This window comes from Cydia fagiglandana, chromosome 3 (assembly GCF_963556715.1).
Source record: "Cydia fagiglandana chromosome 3, ilCydFagi1.1, whole genome shotgun sequence".
NCBI lineage: Eukaryota > Metazoa > Arthropoda > Insecta > Lepidoptera > Tortricidae > Cydia > Cydia fagiglandana.
This window is the reverse complement of record NC_085934.1, coordinates 16,849,811-16,865,547: the sequence shown is the minus strand read 5'-3', so window position 1 is coordinate 16,865,547 and position 15,737 is coordinate 16,849,811. Positions and strand designations below refer to the sequence as shown.

The 15,737-nt window shown below is 35.5% G+C and overlaps 1 protein-coding gene across 1 annotated transcript in view; it reads left to right on the top strand.

The window, feature by feature from the left end:
- The first annotated feature begins 321 nt into the window (after positions 1–321).
- Positions 322–15,737, top strand: part of LOC134680240 (cell adhesion molecule Dscam2-like) — a 39,442-nt gene continuing 24,026 nt past the window's right edge. Inside the window, exon 1 of the mRNA XM_063539332.1 lies at positions 322–466. The gene's annotated coding sequence lies outside the window, so the exon portion shown is untranslated. The remainder of the gene's footprint in view (positions 467–15,737) is intronic.

The following is a 15,737-nucleotide window of genomic DNA, read 5'->3' as shown; positions in this document are numbered from 1 at the left end:
GATACGATAACGATATGTTTAAGATCTAACCTGTCAAATTTGACATTTGCGCAATTCTGGAGATACTCTTCAACGATTTCCACAGGATATGACTTAGAGATCTAATTCATATCTAATAGATATCTTACTCTATGTAACGTAAAAGTGACATTGGTTGCCCGAATTGCGCTGCAAAAGAGAACTAGTTGATATCTAAACTATAACGTATCTAGAATGGATCTAGTACGTGTCGTTTCTTGTGAATATCTTGAAGTTCGAATACGGCAGTAAGGGTCCTCGCTTGCACGGGAGTGGTGCCCGATCCGTCCCGCAGGTGTCATTCAGCGCTGGGCGGCGCGCGCGGCCGGTCACGCGCCTCACCACAAATCGTCGCGATGCGGCCCTCGGTGCGATCGTTCTTACTTCTTACGTAGTTGTGTGATGGTTGTGTTTTCTGACTTTGTATTTGGGATTTTTATCGATTAATGTGAGTATTTTAGAAATTTAATGATTCTTTGAAACTCGTGTGATTTATACGTTAAACATCACTTTCAACCAATTTCGTTAGAAAGTTTTTGTAATTTACTTTTGAACGATGTTTGATGAATGATATAATTTTAAGTCAGATTTAATTTGAATTGTCCTCATGACAAAATCGCTTTTAAAAGGCGGATGTGAGATATTGATGTCGTAAAATTTATGTACCGATTCTACGGAAGTTTTACATACCTACTTATATCTGTGTTTTAGCGACTATAATTTTAAACGAATTGTTTTTGTATTATTATAAAAACTATATGGGTTTTAATTTTATTAAGGTAATCCTTACTTGCCCCCATTTTATTTTACTTATATAATTGAAATAAATTCAAACCCAAATTACAAATTATTGGCGTTGTAAATCTAAATAATGACCATATACCTAAATGGTTGGTGACATAAATCATTGCTATAGAGAACCGGTGGGATTTTCTGAAGACTAAATTATTTTAACAATCATTATGGAAATTTAATATAATTTTGACGTAATGCTCATTTCGTTTTTGTTACCTTTTTAACTCATTGAAAAATTACGTCAGTATTTATTTTAACCTATTTTTTAGTCAGATTGTCTGATACGCGATACTTTGCTGGATTTTAAGAGATTTTTGCTACAAGACCAATCTAAAATCATTTTTGTGCGCAAAATATAATTAATAATTCGGGAAAAATTAATGTAGTATAAAATATATCTTTATGTTTTCAAACTAAGAAAAGCTTGCGTGCGAGTTCATCATACATGTAAGTACAATTACATACTTACACTTAATTTACATTGTAATCTCATTGTTTTATGTTTTCAGTTAAAATGTTTTCATTACAATTAAATTCAACAAAGGTTTGTTCTGTCTATATAACTTTTCGGATCACTTCAGGCAGCGAAATGCTATACATGGAAGTATTCTGTCCGCTCAATTATGACCCAACGCAAACTACCCCGCGATAGGCGGTACTTACAAACTGCTCGATTGGCAATCTCAGTACGACCGAGATGACAGTCAGTGACAAATGGCTAAATTGATTTATAATAATTTTTAAGAAAAAAAAACCGACTTCTATTGGGCCCGGTGAAAGATTATGGTAGATGGTGCACTATGTAGAAAAGGAGGTAAAACCAGTACCTACTTTCTAGTAGCATTTCGTTTCCGTAAGGGTTGTAGTTATCTAGCCTAACCTAACCCACTTCTCTGATAGCAGTTCGGTTCTGTGAGGATCGCAGTTCTAACCAAACCTAACCCACTTTTGTTCGGTTCTGTGAGGATCGCAGTTCAAACCTAACCTAACCCACTTAACGGCGCATGCGGTGCGGTGTACGGGAGTTTGAGCGGGAGGGGTTTGGCATCATCATACCCACATTTTATGGTAGGTAATCATAGTGGTTTATTTAGTTTAGGTATCATAGTGGTTTTCCGGGTCAAGGTCCGGGTCTCTGAGTCAGAGTCCGGGTCCGAGTCCCGGTCCAAGTCCGGGTCCGGGTCCGAGTCCGGGTCCGAGTCCGGGTCCGAGTCCGGGTCCGAGTCCGGGTCCGAGTCCGGGTCCGAGTCCGAGTCCGAGTCCGGGTCCGAACCGGATCCGGGTATGAGTCCGGGTCCCAGTCCAAGTCAAAATCGAAATTCGAAATCACCAAACATGTACTATGCGTCGTTGAAGAGTTCTGTTCTGATCATCATCAGCAGTTCCACTTCATCAAATGCGACAGTTTTTAATGTAAATGCTTGATTTTATGATGAAAATACAAAAAATTCTATACGTATGCCTTTAAGATTTGAGGAGTTCCCTCGATTCCTTATGGATCCCATCATCAGAACTCGAGCTTGACAGAAATGTGGCCTAAAAACTTAACTTGCTTAACAAACATAACGAAGAGGACAAATCGCCAGACTTGAACTATGCGTCGTTGAAGAGTTCCGTTCTGATCATCATCAGCAGTTCAACTTCATCAAATGCGACGGTTTTTAATGAAAATGCTTGATTTTCTGATGAAAATACAAAAATCTCTATACGCATGCCTTTAAAATTTGAGGAGTTCCCTCGATTTCTCATGGATCCCATCATCAGAACTCAAGCTTGACAAAATTGTGGCTTAAAAACTTAACTTGCTTAACAAACATAACGAAGAGGACAAATCGCCAAAGGTGAACTATGCGTCGTTGAAGAGTTCCGTTCTGATCATCATCAGCAGTTCCACTTCATCAAATGTCACGTTTTTGAATGTATATGCTTGATTTGTTGATAAAAACACAAAAATCACCATATGTATGCCTTTAAGATTTGAGGAGTTCCGTCGATTCCTCATGGATTCCATCATCAGAACTGGATTTTGACAAAAACGGGACCAATCTGTATGCATATACATACAATCAAAAAAATATTTTTCAAAATCGGTCCAGTAATGACGGAGATATGGAGTAACAAACATAAAAAATACAATAAAAAATAAAAAAAATAAAAAAAATAAAAAAAATAAAAATAAAAAAAAACATACAACCGAATTGATAACCTCCTCCTTTAGGATTTGGAAGTCGGTTAAAAACAAGGTTTTTTTGTAATTAAAAATATATTCATGTGTCGTGAAGTGCTGCAGAAGTTATTTTAGTTCATACCAAGGACAGTGGAATCACTTTTCACTTGTAGTAAACAGATAACTTCAGTAGAATTTGGAAAAAACATGACGATTTGTTTTCAATACTACCGTGCTAAGCTAAAACGTAACAACTGCATACGACTTTTTAAATTGCGAGGATAATAGGGATGGTGTTATGCCAAATGAAGTAGACTATTTTATTAACTTGTGCTTAGTTTAGGTATTTTCTATATAATTATAAATGTAGTACTTAATGAATTCTTTCTTACAGATTTGTATTTTCCTTTTTTATTTCATGAGATGGAGCTGTAAAAAAAACTACCTAATTATTCCAAATTAATAATCAAATTTAATATTATCATTTTACATTACTTTCCATTCAGATTCCCACAAGATGCTATTCGCAGAGAACTATGGAAAAAAGCTGTCCAATTAGAGAGACATGAAATTAAGTGGATGCCTGGAAAGATATTTAGAATATGTTCTATTCATGAGATATAACTCGTGAGATAATCATACCCGGTCTCCTATATGTAGATACACTTCCACTGAATTAATTTAACAAATACACACATTATCTGGAAATGTTGATCATTCGAAACCACCCTCTACCGTCACATATATGTAAGTTCTCTCTCAAGCCATTTCCGTCAGTAGAAAAAAGCGGCAAATTTAGAAAATGTAAGCGCGCGAACGGGTGTGGTCCCAAACAAAATTTTAATTTTGCACCTTTTTCTACTGACAAACTTGCTTGACCGGCTATATACATATAAAATATTTCCATTGGAACTTAAAGTGGGGATTTATTGTGACTCCGCCTGTTCAAATATTTTTGACCCGATTCGTGTACCCGTGTAAATTTTGCATACTGTATAGTTTGCATACAGTCCGATTTCTAAGATCAAGTTCGCCATACATTTACTATGGCGTACTTGATCTTAGAAAAACGGACAAACTATACCTGAACGTGAATTGGCACTGCCATACAGATTGATAATAAAATATACAAAATACTTATTATAGCGGAATACATTTATACAACAATGATATATTTACTTATGTTGAGTTAGTCATTTCATAACAACATTTTAACTAGTTATCTTTTAATCTGCATTAAATTATTATACGTGAATTATTTGACTGGTTCTTCAATGTATGGCATAAACCTGTCCCTGTCCAAGTCATATTCTAATCAAATATGAACCGCGAACTCTCAGCGGCCAGTACGTACAGCAAGAAGGTTATTAGCGGATTAATGTCGCTGATTGGTAGTTATTGACATTACATGCATTTCATCTACACTTAGCTATGTACCATTAGTGTAATAAAGATGACTATTATTTCGTTTACCAGCTTTGATTACAGGCTCTGTAAACGCGTCGTCTTATTTGAATGTAGGCGTAATTGTGTATGTGTGCTAATTTGGCCCGAGAATTTGAACGGTAATGTTCCTAAAGGCGGTATCCATGGTTATATATGATCGCAGACTTCAGGTGCTTCCATGGACCATTAGTTGTCTTAAAACCATCGATTAAAAACCACTGCTTAAATATTTTATCATGATTGGATGCGTTAACAAACTTAGACCTTTCGATCCCATCCTAAAATTGAGTATGCAATTATACAGCTAGCTGTACAATATCGAAGAGGGCTCTGGCTATTTTATATGTCGTTAATTACTTTACTAACGATAATTTATAAGATCGTTCCTCAGCTTCGAGCAGCAACACAGTTGGCTCCTTATTAACAACTTTCCAACTTTTCCTCTCAGCCGCTTCGTTGCTGGGAACAATAAACCTTTGATTATCTTCATGGGAAGTTGTTTTATGTTAATTTACTTTAAAACTAAATATTTTTTAAACTAACATTAATCTAATTTTGTAGTTAAATTCGATTTTTGAAACTATTACACAATAAACCTTAAATAGCTTATTATCATGTTTTTATGGTTCAATATGTTTCGATGCAACAAATATCGTTATCTTATACAAAAATTGATGTTCATCATAATTTGTTCATAAACACTATCATTGAAATTAAATAACAGAAAAATACGCTAAAATGTCTGTCCATCAATCCAGGGCATAGTTATTAGGTATGTCCTTAAATGTTACAAAGTAACAGTTGTACAGTACAAGGGAGTAATGTGCAAAAGTCTAAACATATCTTTGACGTAGACTCTTGTAATATGGCAATTAGCCACTTTTAGTATTTAACAGTAACACTCTGGTTTACTGCAACATAAACGCATATTGCTTGTGTCAGCGCAACCTAACGTGTATATATAGGCAGGCATTTAGAGAATAAACGTTCTTACGTTCTTATACTATCACACATAAGGTGTTTGACTTCTACTCCCATCACCCGCTCGAAACCATACATAATATACCTTTTTGTTATTTGATACCATAGGATTACACGAGATATTGGTACTTTTATCTTCTCGTACATTATAAATTATAATCTTCTCAGTATTTCAGAAAACTTAGAAGCAAGATTTTTAAGTATACATCTACAAATAGATTTGTTAAGAAACTTTCCACACTTGACAAAGTCATTACTATAAATAATATTAAAGTGATATTTCAATACTATAAATACGTACGTACAATATAGTGGATCTAATTTACCAAGAGTAAGGTACCCTCGTCGGCGTGAGTGTGACAGGCGGAAATTGTGCGGAACCGGGCGCGGGAGGAGACACCGCTACAACTTTATAATTGTTCTCACACTCTAGTTTGTTCTAAATATGGTAAAGTGATTTAGGAATATTGAAAACTTATTTATTATGATTCTGTTTTATTCAAATTGAATCTCTTTACTGACAGACAGGCCTATTCGGATTTCGAGATAATTGTGAGGGGGCAGGTAGAGGAGCCTCACGGGGATGATGGGAATGAAAAGGCAGGATCCAGAGCGATGAGGGGTATTTATTATTTAAATAAAAAGGCACAATATGTGCCTTGGTGATGATGTAGATATATATCTGGAAGGTGTGCAGGGTCACAAAACGAGCACTATACTGAACTGCACGCACTTATGAATTATTACGTTTACTAATAAAAATCACACTTAAACGGTCGTGTTTAGAAACTTGGGAAGTACAGTCCGTTAGATAAAATGATGTTTATCGATCAAAGTATGTGATCGAACTGAAAATAAAAATCATTGAATGGAATTTGGAATAGGATTTGAATTTCAAAAAGGAATTTAGAATTTGTATGGTGCCAGAAATAGTATGAAGGTCGATAGTGTAACGCTTCGTTACACGCACCGTTACACTACCGGGGTCGCCCTGGAAGGGAAAATCCTGGGGCTTATGGCCAAAGGATTTTTCCGTAATGTAAATATAATGTAATGAATATGGGTATGAGTGATAAATTTAGAAGGTGGGGATGTTATATACAATGTTTATCATACAAGAGAGGCGATTTAAACATGCATACCAAAGGTCATTCATACATCATCTTATAAAATTTTGGTTAATTGTTTAACCAAAATAAGTTTCAATAGAGTACTCCTTTAAGTAGAGGACGTACTCATTAAATCGCTCTCCATTAGTATTAAGGCTTATTAATCAGTAACCACCCGCTGAATATTAATGAATCTAAATATAATATCTACAATAATGTGTACCTACAAAGAGTACGATTGTTGAAATTTATTCAACAAAATAATGCCGTATGGAATGTAGGATTACTACAAAATATCATAAGATAATTCCTTAATGGAATTAATAAATGTACTGTACGGTACGTATGTACCTAAGTACGTAAATATGAACGTTATGTCAAGGGAAGAAATATATAACTAAGTATTGTTCTAACTCTGGTAGAGTTAGCTTTGAATAACGTTATATGAACGTAATATAACGTTATATAAATTAAATAGTATAAATGAACGTATAAATTCGTACTAAGTAGGTATGTACGAAATGTAATGAGTCCGAAATGTATAATGGGGATGAGATATAATTATAAATGTATAACATTATATACAATATTTTACAAGTTAGGAGCTTAGGAGAAAAGTAGCTAAGTTTGAGCCAAATAAGAATCTAATTAAGGAAAAACAGTATATTATTTATTTTAGAATTTTGGGGAGAGGTTTAAGGTCTCTAATATGCCATCGTCCGAGCATTTTGCCGGACATGTCTTGTAGGACATATACTAAGGGTGATATTTTTTTTAGGATAGAACATTTAATAAACTTGGGTGCAAGTTTAGCAGAATAGTGTTTAGGAGAATTACTAATTGCGTAATTTCGTTTCCAGACGATGTCATTTTCGTTGAATTCGAAATGTTGGTGATGTTTATTATACGATGAAGAATTGGTTTGGTGCGCTCTCCAAAGACGGGCTTGTACTTCGGAGAAGACAGGCTGGAGAAGACCAAGATTATCAGCGTATTCGTCTCTGGGCGCGAATATAATATCATCTGTGAGATCAGATTTATCGTATGCTGATCCACATGTGACTAATTCGCGACCAAATACAAGGAAAGAAGGAGTATAATTTGTTGTTTCATTTACGGAAGTATTAATAGCAAATTGTATCTTATGTAGGTTGATATCCCAATTCCTGTGGTCATCCTGTATGAATGAGGATATTGCTGTGGTAACAACTTTATTATATCTCTCCACGGGATTTGGTTGGGCGCATTTAATTGCGCAATAGTGTATTTTTGGGATCTGATAGGAGTGGAATAAGTCCGTTGTCTCTTGACTAACGAATTGAGGACCATGGTCAAGAATTATGGTCTGTGGGATTCCGTACACTAGGAAAACTAGGTTTTCTAGAATATGAACGATTACTGATGACGTAGCACGTTTAATCGCAAAGAGGAGGCAGTATTTTGAAAAACAGCAAGTAACGACAAAGATGAATCTGTTGTGTTTTAGTGTAGTAGGCAAGGGGCCGATCAAATCTATTGAAATGCATTGAAAGGGTCGAGAGCATTGCTTAGGTTTACCCATTAGGCCAAGTTTTAGTTGGGTTTGGTGTTTGCAAGCTAAGCAAGTCTCGCATTTGGCAATAAAATTTGAAATATCTTTGTACATTCCTGGCCAAAAATATTTCAATTTAACTTTATTGTATGTTTTAAATGTTCCGAAATGAGCGCAAGTTGGGGTGGAATGATTTTCTGTGATAATGGGTATTCTGTACTCTAGTGGGATAACTTCTTTCCAATTATACTCAGATTGGAGTAACGAAGGGGTTTTTGAGTATCGGTATAATTTATTATTATGTATTATGTAATCTGGAGTGGTGTTGGGGTTAGAACTGCATTTAGCGTAGATATTATTATACCAGTCGTCATTGGTATTAGAACTATTGTAGTTAATAACGTCTACTGAAGGTAAGCGTGATAAAGCGTCAGGGATTAGATGATCTTTACCACGTTTATGTTTAATTTCGAAGTTAAATGTAGATAGACGAATACTCCAGCGGGCTAGACGTCCGGTTGGATTATCTAGATGGAGAAACCATTGTAATGCGGAATGGTCTGTGTAGATTGTGAACTTTAAGCCGTTGTCAAGATAGCAACGCCAATGTTCTAGGGCTAGTAAGACACTTAAGAGTTCTCTTTCTGTAATTGAGTAATTTCTTTGGGGACCAGTTAGGGATTTGCTCATATAAGCAATGGGTTTCTCAACGCCGTCAAATTCTTGGGTCAGCATGGCACCGATGCCGAAGCTGGATGCATCACAGTGGACTGCGAAGGGTTTTGAGAAGTCTGGGCAAGCAAGAACAGGGGTAGAGACTAGAGCTTCTTTAATGGATTTAAAGGCATTGTCTTCTAGTGATGTCCATTTAAATGGTGGTGCTTTTTTGGAAGTGGAGGTAAGTTTAGTTAGTGGTGCAACCTTTGTGCTGAAATCGGGGATAAAGCGTCTATACCAACTTGCTGTACCTAGGAACTTTTTAACTTCTCGAGGAGTTGTGGGAGGTGGGATGTTAAGTATTGCCTTAACCTTGTCAGGATCTGTTTGAAAGCCGTGTTCATTAACTATGTAACCAAGATATTTAAGTTCTTTTTTGAAAAATGAACACTTGGGGAAGTTTATAGTAATGTTGGCTTGTACTAGCCTTTGGTAAACTTTATTAAGTAAAGTGATGTGTTCATCGAAAGTATTACTTATGATGATAATATCATCTAAGTAGGTAAATACTGAGTTATCAAGGTTTTCAGAAGGGAATAACGCATCCATAAAGCGTTGTTGGGTAGCAGGGGCATTAGTCAATCCAAAAGGCATTACGCGAAACATGTACATGCCTTTTGAGGGTACATGGAAACTAGTTTTAGGTCTATCAGAAGGGCGTAGGGGTATTTCCCAAAATGCTTTTGCTATGTCTATCGATGATAGATATTTAGCATTTTTTAGATTATCTAGAATGTCAGAAATGAGTGGGAGTTTGTAGGCATCTTTGCGCGTAATCGAATTTAGTTTACGGCTGTCGATGCAAAAACGCCACGTTCCATCTTTTTTAGGAGTTATTATGACAGGGTTTAGCCATGGGCTTTCACAGGGTTCGATAACATTAAGCTTTAGCATTTCATCAACTTCTTTGCATAAAGCTTTTTGTTTCTCTGGAGAAAGCCTATAGCATCGCTGTTTGATTGGTGGATGGTCACCGGTATCTATGTGATGTTCAATGAGGTGGGTTCGTCCTAAGGGTTTGGTTTCTGTTGAAATATTTTTAAATTTTTCAATAATAGTATCTGAAATTAACTGTTGAGTTTCAGAAAGGTTGTCATAATTAGTGATGTGTTGGTCGCAGGTGGAAATAACTAGGGTATCTATATGTTTATCAGAATATGACGTTATGTCAGGTAATATGTGGGGAGCTATATTGAATTTTCTCCAAAAATTTGTGCCTAGAATCAAGGGTTGCTTTACAGTAGGGATAACATGAGCGGTAATAATAGCCACAATATTTTTGTACGAAATTGGTAGTTGAATTGTACCAATAGAGTATATAGGGTAGCCGTCGGCTACAGAGCCTACGACTTTATGGTCGTAATTTATGGTAAAATTGTGGGATAAGAGAATTTTATGGGAATTATTTCCGAAAATAGTTAAAGCACTGCCACTGTCTAAGAGGCCACATAAAGTTAAATTATTTGTCTGGATGTTGACATAAGGTCGTTCATCGTATGGATCTTGAGTGAAAAGTGCTGATGTAGTATTGTATGATGACATAAATAATTTAATGGTATCTAACCATTGGTTCCATTCTGTAGCAGTAGTTTTATTTAAGTTACTTTTCTCCTTTATGCGTTTTTTGGAAATTTATGGCAAACTGTACATTTTGCAAAAGTGACATTTTGTTTGCCACAGCGGAAGCATACTATATTTTTACTTGTACAAATATCTAAAGAATGATCGTTTGTTCTGCAACGCGGACAGGAGTAACGTAACGTAGAAGGTGGTGCTGTTACAGTATGGACCGGTTTATTAAATGGGAATGGTGGTATGTACGGTTGGGAAGGGGGGGTATGGTTAGAATCTTGTTGAATGTTGGTATAGTTGCTAGAGCTATAAGTAGAGGTAGTATTACAGCTTTCGTACCATTTGCACGATTGGAATAATGTGTCTATAGACGTAACATCTGTAGGAACTAATCTGGAACTGTAATAAGGGCTCATGTTTCTACGGAGGATATCTATTTTTTGTTTTTCAGAAAGGGGTTCATGTAATTTGGAAAAGAGGGCTTCCATGGCTGAAAAATACATTATTATTCGTTCATGTTGTTTTTGTTTACGGGAATGTATATTTTGTAGTAAGTTGTGGTCATGGTCATGCAATTCGAAATCTTTTAAGAAGTGGATTTTAAATGATTTCCAATCTGTAAGGGTTGTTTTCTTTGACCTATACCAATCTAAAGGAGTGCCTGATAAAAAATCGTATATATATTTGTGTAAGCGTTTGTCGTCAATGTTACGCGCAATTGCAAACTCTTCGATGTTTCGAATAAAATCATAAGGGCAACTATCGCCTTTATAGTTGAATTTTTTAAAATCGCTTGGTTTTGCTTCAGAGAGGTTGGTTAATTTTCGAGCAAGTAGGTCTAAATTTGTGGAATCATCTATCAAAGAGGTTGCTGACGCGTAAGTTGACGTTGTTGTTGACGGTTGTGACATGTTAAATTTTGTTTGACATTTTGACAAAAATTCGCATATTTTCGAATAGTTGTCAATAATTTCTGGAGATAATTCAGTGGTAATATGGAGACGTTCTATTCTGTTATATAAATGAAATAAGAAAACCGCTATTCTATCGTGCTTCGCTTGGTTGGTGGTCGCAAGCTGTAGCTGAGAAGAAACTATTGTGAGGCATCTGCTAATTTCGGTGATATCCTGTTCAAGATCATATGGGCTGGAGAGATTCGAACACGGGTCCGCGAATAAATTTGGAGTGAGGAGCTGTCTTAAATCATCAGCCTGCGCGGTGGCTGGGAACTGAATGTTCCTGAGTTTGAGCTCATAGATGAGTTCAGGTTTATTTAATAGTGCTGGATTCATTGTTTATTAAAGTGGATACCTATCACGAAGAGAATAATTGATGTTATCAATATAAATAAAATATGTAGTTATTAAATTTTATTTTTTATTGAATCGAAAGGAGAAGTTTATTGTGATATTAGGCTTAGTTGTGTATATTTATTTAATCGGGTGAAGGATAAGCTATCGGATTATCTCCAACAGTACTGCCGTAAGTCAGGATTGGTTCGCACTTCAGTGACTCCAAGGAGTTTTAAAAACACTTAGGATTGAAACCAATTTGTGAGATTTCAGTGGAAATCTTGGATTGTGTAATTGTATGTGATAGATGTTTTGTGTAATCACTATGTTAAGAGTTTTGTTACGTGGCGCGACAAAAAGCGTAGGACGCTGGCATAATAGGGATTAGAAAATAGATATAGATAAATTGGTATAAGATGATGAATGATGATAGATGCGTGATTATGTATATGTAATTGGTTATTTAAGGGGGGAATTTTGGTTAAACGGTTGAGGATTAGATAAAAGGTTGGTTGTAAAATAGAAAATTAAATAAAATGATGTTAGGCCGAGAGATATTGCGAAAATTTGAGTTGGGTCGACTATAACCTTTTAGAATTTTGAAAAGATCTTAAAGCTAGCAATTACAAACAATATATAAAAAAAAATTGTTAGTAAAAGGAAAAATGTAGGACTGGAACAGCTGGTTGCGGTTGTTGGGTAGGAGCAGGTGCTGGCACGGAGGTACTGGAACGGGCTGCTCAGCGTCGTAGGGCGGGTGGGTGTCTTGTCAGGTCCGGGTTTGAGCACGTTGATGGCGCCAGTGTGAGGGGGCAGGTAGAGGAGCCTCACGGGGATGATGGGAATGAAAAGGCAGGATCCAGAGCGATGAGGGGTATTTATTATTTAAATAAAAAGGCACAATATGTGCCTTGGTGATGATGTAGATATATATCTGGAAGGTGTGCAGGGTCACAAAACGAGCACTATACTGAACTGCACGCACTTATGAATTATTACGTTTACTAATAAAAATCACACTTAAACGGTCGTGTTTAGAAACTTGGGAAGTACAGTCCGTTAGATAAAATGATGTTTATCGATCAAAGTATGTGATCGAACTGAAAATAAAAATCATTGAATGGAATTTGGAATAGGATTTGAATTTCAAAAAGGAATTTAGAATTTGTATGGTGCCAGAAATAGTATGAAGGTCGATAGTGTAACGCTTCGTTACACGCACCGTTACAATAATCACCAGATCTAGAGACGATTTAGAGATCAACTAGATCTACATTAGATATCGACTAGATGTGACTTGGATATCTAAGTCATAACTTGTCGAAATCGTTCAAGAGGACCTCCAGAATCGCGGAAACGTCAAATTTGACATATCTATCTTACAAATATCTTTAAATTATCCATATCGTAACTTGTTGAAGTCTAGTAGAAATCTAATTCATTTTCCGAATCGAGCCGAGATTAGGCTTCACGGTTTAATAAATAAATAAATACCGTAAACTATAATTTACAACTTGCAAACTCAAGTTCCAGTAAAATATTTAGGTATATTTAATTATTTTTCAAATGATGTTGAGTATATAATACAGAAAGAGTACCTATTATTGTATCGAAGCTTCAAAATAAAGATAACGAGTACAAATCATAAAGGCTTGTTAAGAATCAACGTTAAACTGGACTATAGTTGTACTTAAGTACTATAGTTATCTGATTTTACGGTATTTTTGGATAATCTTACTCAACTCGACAGTCAGTTATGACTTATGACACTACGTATCATATCCATAACTAATCCACATCATATTCATACGGCGCGATTCGGGAAATGAATCAGAGATTCACAAGATATGAAATAGTAAAGATCTTAACAACAGGTAAGATAATATATCATTAGTATTTTATATCTAGTGAATCTCTAATTCACTTCCCGAATCGCGCCGATAACCTGTTATAATAATAAATATACGCCTCGAGAACTCTACTTGATAATTAGTTTATCGCTCACACTTTCACATTATATAAGCATAAAGGGAGATACCACTACAATTTCGTAAACGATAACATCCGAATTTCACCGATTCAGATTACACAGGATTTCAGAACATTTGAGGTATATTTATTTACTACGAATAGAACAAAGGAATTCGGAGAAAGGAACCACACTAGCGCTACGAGCTGCTACGAACCTCGTAGCTTTGTAGCGCTCAGACGTTGTTGGAATTGTAATTGTGTAAAGCAGACGTATTGAGGCTTTGAGATATTCTACCACCGTAAAACTAACCTCACTACCCGATTCGAACTTTAAGATACGTCAATTAATAGATCTAGAAACGATATGGATTACATGTGTCACAGCCGTATTCGAACAATGAGATACGTCAAATACTAGATATTGAAAAAATATGGAATAGATATGTCAGTGTCAAACAAGTTTCAAAAGTGACGCTTTTGTTTGAAGAAATGTCAATTTTGACACTTGTTTGACACTGACATATCTAATCCATATCGTTTTAATATCTAGTATTTGACGTAGGTATCTCATTGTTCGAATACGGCTGTCAGTGTCAAGAGTGACGTTTTTGTTTGAAGAAAGGATACTATTGACACTGGCATAATTATCTAATCCATATCGTTTCTAGATCTATTGACTGACGTATCTTAAAGTTCGAATCGGGCCGTCAGTCTGTTCATTATCTTCAAATAATATAATTATGTATGCAAATAAAACTTGAGTAGGTAGGCGTTCTGGGGAATTCTATTTACTTAAATCGTCAAGAAAGTTAAGCTAATTACAGTATTTTTCGTATAGCTAGGATTGAAACAAAATATCGGTGTGTATATTTGGAACAACATTAATTAAGAGCGTATTATCATCTCAAAGGCCAGCAACGGATACCTAAACCCTCTGGTGTTGCGGATGTCGAAAGTTGCTTACCATCAAGAGGTCAGTTTGTTTGTTTACCTCCTATATTATAAAAGAAAGAAAAATTAAGATACAAATTGTATATAAAGTGATACTAACTCCCTTTCACATATCTCCCAAGACTGATTTTAATCGATCAATCTAGTTAGCAAGTTTTGATTCAGTACGAATGTACCTATATGTACGTAAAGTAAATGAAAATTGGGGGAAATATATAACTTTAGATCAATTATATTGGATCTCTTTTTATAATTATTTTCCATTACTTGACATTGTTTCATAACTGTAACCTTTACTTAAATAATACTGGAAGTTAAAAAAATATCATGTAAACTGGCTTTTTTACTAACTAAAACGTAACATTTCTTCCTCCTCGCGTTATCCCGGCATTTAGCCACGGCTCATGGGAGCCAAAGCTTTACATCTAAATCCATATCATCCAGAAAAAAAACCTTTTCTATAAGACGATCTTCGTGGCGGAGCATACTAGTAGTTCATCATTCGGTTTTTTTTTTTGACCAAATACATAGTTTTGTTTGTTTCATTTCATTTATTTATTGGATTCCATGGTATATTATAGTATGTTGCCTCTAAATATGATATGCCCATGTTACCGTAGGACTAGATTTAGATTTCTGCAAGATTTACTCAAAATATTTTTTTTTTATACAAACAATATATATACAGTGGTACAACTAAACGAAATTAATAACTAGCTTTATTTTTTATAACATATTTAAAGTACAATGAATGCAGATTGTTGCACCATAAGTTTGAGCTAGTTTGAATTATTCATTCGTTCCATTTCGCCTCAAATTGCGAGACGAAGGAACGTGACACGGCGCATACCATACGTCAAGGAGCTTAGTGTGAGAGAAATCTAATTTGGGTGTCGCCCGCGTCAGCCACTAATGCGAGTCCTGTCTATTTTACACCAACAATTATGTGATATATGATAGGCGATTATACACTGGTGAGATGAGAAAATTTCTAACCGTATGTCATGTCATGGTTGTAATCCTTGCTTATAACCTCGTAATAATCTAGTTATCGGAACATTGTGACGTCAAAATGCCGTGCGTCACGACACGAAATGAATTTTTATTTTTCTTATTTTTAATACGAACCAACTTGCAGTTTTGTATAAATAGCGAACGTGGACGTAACATTTGAACCCATTCACATT